At 39.8% G+C, this 8,535-nt stretch overlaps 1 pseudogene; it reads right to left on the bottom strand.

Annotated features, from left to right (window-relative positions):
- Positions 1,402-7,792, bottom strand: Or1y1-ps1 (olfactory receptor family 1 subfamily Y member 1, pseudogene 1; annotated as a pseudogene).

The raw sequence follows: 8,535 nt of genomic DNA on the forward strand, positions 1-8,535 counted from the left end.
CATTAAGTCACCTTCCCCATTAGTCATCAGTGACATAAAGAGTGCCTCTGATCCTATTCCCACAACAGTCAGTTCCTGCTCCTGTGGTCAAAATGCCCCAGGTTAGGGGGCAGAGGAGTCCCTAAAGTAGTTTCAGAAAGAGTCTGCAGCAGACTAAGAGGAACTTTGCTTTGCCAGACAGAACAGGCTTTACTCTAGGATGATAAGAGGAGAAAGTCTTGGCAACCGCTCTTCAGCTACTCCAACTGGAGGCTGTGGCCAAGGTCAGGGTCAATGTTTTCTTTTACATGGCCCTCTAACCCAGTGAGACAGCTTGGTGAAGGGCTAATACTGCAGTCCTGGGATTCAGAGGCACAGGGGAGGGTTGTAGTTCTATTAAAAGTAAGTATTAACAATATCTTTATTGGATGTAAGAGGCAGGAAGCCCAACTCAATTGTGACACCTGCCTAAGGAATGACAGTGGTAAGAGTCCTTATAGCCACAGGCAAGCCAGTTATCTCTGACTGTAGCTTACTCTCTGATACCTGAGGCTTTAATCAGATCACACACCCCTGGGTGAGACTCCTTCGATACTCAGATGCTATTTTCTCCTGGTCTCTTGACTCAAGGTTGCCAGACATGTATGACAGCCTGGAAGAAACTTCACCCCAATAGGGGACAAACCATACAATTCTTTTGTCAGTTGCTTGGCATCTAGCACCCAGGTCCTAACCATCTCCCCATCCTTTTGTTATTAGTTCTTAATGGGAGCCTAGTGTCCTTTGGAGGCTGGGCCTCTTGAGAGGCATAGCCACTGAGCTGACACTGAAGGGAGGTACTCCTTAAGGGAGAATCTAAGTCCAGAGAGACAGTCGGTAACAGACCAGCTGCCCCTCTGCTCACCTTTCTGTTTCACAGGCATAAAGCTTGAGCTCATTTTTGCACTGGCCCTTTTGTCATAAGATAGCTTCCTTATTTAGCTGTGTGACTGAATGCTATTTGCCATCTGATATGATTGTTCCAACAGCTCTCAAAGGGCCACCCCCTAGCTTTCTTGCCTGGTCCCATTCCCTTGTTCTTAAGAATTTTATCACCTAATACACTGTGTTTTTTTACTTATAATACCTCCTGTCCTGCTAATATGCATGTCCCAGATTCCCATTGTGAAGGTTCTAATTCTAAAGCAAGGGGATGGTGCATTCCCCTAAATATTAAATTTAACCAGGATTGGACATGTGGATATACTTGGAGTCTTAGAATGTTTCAATCAGATGCTGATACAGGGACTATAGTTATCATAAAATTGTTAAAAAGAGCCTGTACATTCCTACTCCCTGGCTTCTGGGTGCTCATCTCAAGAAGGAGCCCAGGGAGGCACTGAACAAGGAGCAGGGTGCATGCAACTTCATCTAAGCCTGCTCTCAATCAAGAGGAGCTACTTGCTCAAAGAACTGCACCACCTTGAGTTCATTGCCATCACACAAGAAGAATTGGAAGCTCTACCACCCACTCCAGGACAGCTGAGATATGTATTCTTCCACAATGTGATACCTTTTGTAGGGTTTGGCTTTTTGTAATTATGATTGTTGCAGGAACCCAGATTGAATTGTCTATTTGATTTATTTTGAGAATTTCAACAATGTCAATCAACATGTTATTTTTCCTTCTATGCATCAACATATTATTTAATTTTCAGTTATTGATACTGTACTGTACTGATTTGGGGTTTGCTTATTTCTTACATAACACGCACGAGATACCTATTAATGTCTTTATTTCTTTCCTGATGGTTATAATTCAATGCTGAGGTTTCTCCAAATTATTTAAGACTTTTAATATCAGTAAAAATTGTAATTCTCTGCCTGGTGGCATCCCTTCTGTGATATTTCATGGTAAACATTTGCAATCATATAAATTCATTCAATTTTTAAACTTCCACATCTATCCAAAATGGAGCAGTGTTTTAAGTATATGTGAATATTTAACTTTGACTCACACTGTCTTTGAGAGTCAGAGGTTAAACAGAAAGAACAATTGTCTGCCCCCCCCCTCCTTTTACATAAACCATACATGCTAACAAGTGTACTTCTTTCTGAATGGCTTTTAACCTTTAATTTCAGAACTTTGAGCAATCACAGTGAATTCTAGTTTGTGAGAGAAAGGCAGTGCTTGGATACTTCCTGTGTCTTAGAATATGGTTAAAGAGAGCATGAAAAAAGTCAGAGAAGGCTTGGAAAAGAGAAAATGAGGAAGAGAAAAAGCTGAGACCTGATATCAAAATTGGTTCTCCACCTCCCCTTGGTTGTCCACCCTACTTCCCACCATGTTAGGCCCCCTAGTAGGCCTTCTTTAGCTTACATCTTATGACCATTGGACACTTAATCATTTAACCAGCTTTATTGAACAACAGGTAGATAATATAGCAGCAAAACCTATTCAGGTATATTATCATAGACTAGCTATGGAGGATGCCTTTGGTGAGGGGAAAGCTCACCTACACATCTCCTTCCAGCCCAGGCAAGGACATTTTTGTCCTTCAGCCAAATGAGGCCAACATTCCTTTGTGCCTGCTGTCTTGATGCCTTTGCTGAAACATCAACGAATCATCAGCCCCGCATGCTTAGTTGGATAGTCAATGATGGGTAAGACAGTGATATATTCACGAATAAATGGCATAAGACAGGAGGGCCACCATTAGCTGCTGCCTTATCCCATGATGGACCCTGGCCATAAGATTCTCTTAACCGTGTGACAAATATCAATCCAACCTAAGACGCAGTTCCCAAGGGGCTCATTCCAGGACAGCATGGCCATTTGGCCACCTTTCCATTTGACTATAAGGAAGGGGGAGATGTTGGGAGCGATGCCCTTGAAACCCTCCATTATTGATGTTATTATTATGGTTAGAGGTAAGTATGACTGGGTTCTTGGAAAAATCCCCAGCCAGCTGCAGAAGACTAATACAAATCTGGTGATTAAGATGAATAATGAAATGATAAAGTTGTGACCTTGCTGAGAAATTCATCTGACGTCAAGATACCCAATGTGATGACCTGTAACATTTCTGAAAAACCAACATCATGCTGACTAATAGATATGACAAACCTGCGATGTTTCTGATATCCTATCAACATCAGCCAATTCCATGACCACACGAATACTGTGTCCTTGGCCTGTGTAAATGTTTCACATACACCCCTCCCTCTGTTACCCCTGTTATGGTATAAATTCACCCTTGGGAAAAATAAAATTGTCACCTTGATCAGACTCTTGTCTTGGCATTCTTCTTCACATCCCTTGTCCCCCATTCTCTTCCAGGTACCCTCAGCAACCTCATTGAAACATAGATGCAAGCATGACCAAGAGAATACAAGAGATAGAAGAGAGAATCTCAGGGACAGAAGATACCATAGAAAATGTTGACACAACTGCCAAAGAAAATGTAAAATGCAGAAGGCTCCTAACCCAAAGCATTCAGAAAATCCAGGACACAATGAGAAGATCAAATCTAAGGATAATAGGTGTAGAAGAGAGTGAAGATACCCAACATAAAGGGCCAGTAAATATCTTCAACAAAAGTATAAAAAAAATTCCCTAACCTAAAGAGAGACATTTCAATAAACATACAAGAAGCCTACAGAATTCCCAATAGATTGGGACAGAAAATAAAACACCTCCTGTCACCTAATAGGCAAAACACCAAATGCACAAAACCAAGAAATAATATTAAAAAGCAGTAATGGAAAAATGTCAAGTAACATACAAATGCAGAATTATCAGAATTAACACCGGATTTCTCACCTGAGATTATAAAGGCAAAAAGATCCTGGACAGATGTCATCAAGATCTTAAGGGGAAAAAAATGCCTACCCAGGTTACTATATCCAGCAAAACTCTCAATTTACATACATAAAGAAACCAAGATATTCCACGACAAAACCAAATTTACACAATATCTTTACACAAATCCAGCACTACAAAGGGTAATAGATGGAAAACTTCAATACAAGAAAGGAAACTACTCCCTACAAAAAGAAAGAAAGCAATCTTCCTTCAAAAACCCAAAAGAAGAAAGCCACACAAACATAATTCCACCTCTAACAACAAAAATGACATGAAACAACAACCATTATTCCTTAATATCTCTTAATGTCAATAGGCTCAATCCCCCAATAAAAGATATAGACTAACAGACTGGACATGGAAAGATGACCCAAAATTTTGCTGCATATGGGAAACACACCTCAGTGACAAACCCAGACACTATATCAGATTAAAAGGCTAGAAACAAATTTCCAAGCAAATGGTTCTAAGAAAATGCTGGAGTAGCCATTCTAATATCAAATAAAATCTACTTTCAACCAAAAGTTATCAAAACAGATAAGGAAGGATACTTCATGTTCATCAAGGGAAAAATCCACTAACATGAACTCTCAATCCTGAATATCAATGCTCCAAATGCAAGGGCACCTACATTCATAAAGGAAAACTTACTGAAGCTCACAGAACACATTGCAACACACAATAATAGTGGAAGACTTCAAGACCCCACTCTCATCAGTGGACAGATCATGGAAACAGAAACTAAATAAAGACATAGAAAAACTAACAGAAGTTATAAACCAAATGGATTTAACAGATACCTATAGAACATTTCATCCTAAAAAAAAGAAGATACCTTCTTCTCAGCACCTCATGGTACCTTCTCCAAAACTGATTATATAATCAGTCACAAAATGTGGCTAAAAATATACAAGATTGAAATACTCAAATTCATCCTATCAGAACACCACAGTCTAAGGCTGGTCTACAGTAACAACAAAAATGACAGAAAGGCCAAATGAACATGGAAGCTGAACAACACTCTACTCAATAATAACTTGATCAAGGAAGAAATAAAGAAAAAATTAAAGACTTTTTAGAATTTAATGGAAAGGAAGGTGCAGACTACCCAAACTTATGGGACACAATGAAAGCAGTGCTAAGAGGAAAAATAATAACTCTGAATGCCTCCGAAAAGAATCTGGAGACAGCATGCACTAGCAGCTTGACAGCACACCTAAATGCTCTAGAACAAAAAGAAGTAAATACACCCAAGAGGAGTAGGCTGCAGAAAATAATCAAACTCAGGGCTGAAATCAACCAAGTAGAAATGAAAACAACTACACAAATAATCCACAAAACCAGGAGCTGGTTCTTTGAGAAAATCAACAAGATAGATAAATCCTTAGCCAGACTAACCAGAGGGCACAGCAAGAGTATCCAAATTTAAAAAAATCAGAAATGAAAAGGGAGACATAACAACAAAATCTGAGGAAATTCAAAAAATCACCAGATCTACTACAAAAGCCTATGCTCAACAAAATTGGAAAATCTCAATGAAATGAACAATTTTCTAGACATATACCCGGTACCAAAGTTAAACCAAGATTAGATAAACCATGGAAACAGTTCCATAACTCCTAAAGAAATAGAAGCAGTTATTAAAAGTCTTGCAACCAAAGAAAGCTCAGGACTGCATGGATTTACTCTAGAATTCTATCAGACTTTCATAGAAGACTTAATACCAATGCTCTCCAAACTATTACACAAAATAGAAACAGAAGGAACACTACACAATCCCTTCTATGAAGCCACAACTATGCTTGCAACTGTACAAAAGACCCAACAAAAGAAGAGAACTTCAGACCAATTTTCTTTATGAATATCGACAAAAAGTACTCAATAAAATTCTTGCAAACAGAATCCAAGAACAAATCAAAATGATCATCCAGGGAACTGCCAAGATGGAGGTATGGGTGGTAGCAAAAGGTCAATTCTTGCCAGAGAAGGGGTTGGCTCTAAGTCTGGCAGTGGTAGTTGGGGTTGGGTAAGAGGAGACCATTTCACACACACGAGGAAATTTGAGCTGCTGTCACCCATGTCTTGCTTGAGTGCTCAGTCTGAACTGCAGATGCTGGCCAGAGTGTTCTTTCTGGCTGTGCCTGGAACTGAACTGAACCAATCCCACAGCTTCCTGCATCCAAATCCCAGGGGAGGGTAGAGAGCTAAACTCCCAGAAGTGCAGAATATCCTGAGATCTCATGAGAAATTGCCACTTCTGCCCACTTCTGCTCACATTCCTGCACCAATTGGAAACTGCATAGTGCCTCTGGATATAGGAATGTAGGAGCAGTCAGTGGCAGGAAACTTCTGGTTTCTGCCTGTGCCCACGACTTAACCAAAGCAGTCCCACAGCTCCCTGCTCCCAAATCCCATTGGGGGAGAAAGCTGAACCCTCAGAAGTGCAAACAATTCGGAGAACTCAGAGGAGAAAACTACTTTCTGCCCACATTCCTGTCCCAAGTGGAAACCGCCTATTGCCATCTGTGCTCTCTGGGCACAGGGACTTAGGTGCACTCAGGGGCAGGACCCTTTGGGTTTCTGCCTGTGCTGAGAGTTGAAAGAGATCAGAAGTTATGATGTAAGCATCACAAAAAGGAATACAAGAGATACAAGAGAGAATCACAGGGGGAGAATATACCATAGAAAACATTGACACAACCGTCAAAGATAATGTAAAATGCAAAAAGCTCCTATCCCAAAATATCCATGAAATCCAGGACACAATGAGAAGATCAAACCTAAGGAAAGATCAAACCTTTCTTAAAAAGAGTTTATAATCTGTGAGGAGTCCATTAAAATCTGAGAGGAGTCCACTGATCAGGGCATCAAGTACTGCAGGATGAGTACCAGACATGTTAAGAAAATAGCAGCAAGTCTGACCTACCCTAGACAGACTTGGAAGACTTACTTAGAAATCCACAAGTACTGTGCCTGAAGGTTGAATTGTAGTCCAGGTGAATGTGAACAATGAGAAGAAAATGTTAGGGAGCTGAAACTCCATATCATAAACACAGATCATTGAAAGAGAGCCATTAAAAACCATTATAGCTGGAGAATGGAATTCAAGAATATTTGTATGAGAAAAATGTGACTGTGAAGGTAGGGAAAATTGAGGCACATCAATGTCAAGTACACTCCTGAAATGAAATTAGATTTTATCATCTAAGCACTGAGAATCCAACAAACAATTTGTTAGCAAGGGAGGATGACTGGATTTTTATTTTACATGTAAAGAACAAAGAATGCTGTTTAAAAAAAGTATGGAGGTTCAGAATCAGGGAGGTGAATTGAGAAATGGATTCAATAGTTCAAGTGAGTTCAGTTCAAATGAAGTTCATGGTTTATAGGTATTATGAAATGGGTATACTGAGAGACAAATGAATGAAATAAAACTCTGATTTCTGCATTGATCACAATTTCCTTCTCTGATATGAGAGAATGAAGTGACATACGAAAGAAGAGAAATAGGTATAATAAAGATAAGCACTCCCATGATAAGTTTCAACTCATTAACATGACTGTCCAAGCAGGGCAGCTTCAGCAGATTGGATAAACTACATTAAAATATTGGGTTTTAGGGGTTAGGAGGAACAATCTTGCCATGAGCACTGAAAGCAGCATTGCACGGAATGTGGTTTACATCCACAATGGCAGCAATAGACTAGCTGAGTGTAGAAAGCCTGTGTAATGAAAGGGGAAGCAGATGGTCACATTCTGCTCATTGGCCATAACTCAAGCATAAAATTCTCCATATCTCCATTAAAAATATATTTGTTTCAGACCACCCACATGGGGAATGGATGTGTACTGACTCTGAATGTTCTGAAGCAATTTGGGCATTGCAAAAGAGGAAAAGCAGAGGTCAGAAAAGGGCAAGTTGCTGATTAACAAGTAAATGAATGTGTGGAGATAGGTCAGGTGAATGAATGCCTTAGTTATGGATTTATGGCTGTAAACAAACACTATGACCAAAGCAACACTTCTAAAGACAACATTCAATTTATGCTGGCTTACGGGTCCAGAGATTCAGTCCATTATCATCAAGGAAAGAATATGGTAGCATCCATATTCTTGGTACAGGAGAAGCTGAGTGTTTTACATCTTCATCTGAAGGCTGCTAACAGAATATTGGCTTCCATGCAGCTAGGATGAGGGTATTGAAGCCCATTCCCAAAGTGACACATCTACTTCAACATGGCCACACCTTCTAATAGTGCCAGTCCCTGGACCATGCTTATACAAACCATCACAATGAGGATGTGGATGATGAGGTTACCCAGGACAGTAGTAAGGTGCATAGCCAGGAACAAGGGATAAAACAGGTGCTGATGCAAAGGGGAATGAGTAGGCACAGGAGAAGGATCACTAAGATCAAAGTTAGGATGGTTCTAGTCAATATCTGCCCCTAATAAGTTTATGAAAAATTGTTTCTTAAATTCCAAATGTTTGAGCCTATATGAGATCATAAAGCAATTCTACTCTACCTTATTTATTTGCTTAGAAATAATTGTCTGTTTTTCATATAGTTTGTATTTTTTATTCTTTGTTTTAATATGGCATGGAATAACCTTGTATATTCATTTTTTCAGTTGTCTTTCATAGATGATGATATACAGGAGCAGTCCCTTATACTCTGCTGACCTCCCTAATTGTAGGGCGCCCTCCTGTGG

This window comes from Rattus norvegicus, chromosome 10 (assembly GCF_021556685.1).
Source record: "Rattus norvegicus strain SHRSP/BbbUtx chromosome 10, alternate assembly SHRSP_T2T, whole genome shotgun sequence".
NCBI classification, from domain to species: Eukaryota; Metazoa; Chordata; class Mammalia; order Rodentia; family Muridae; genus Rattus; species Rattus norvegicus.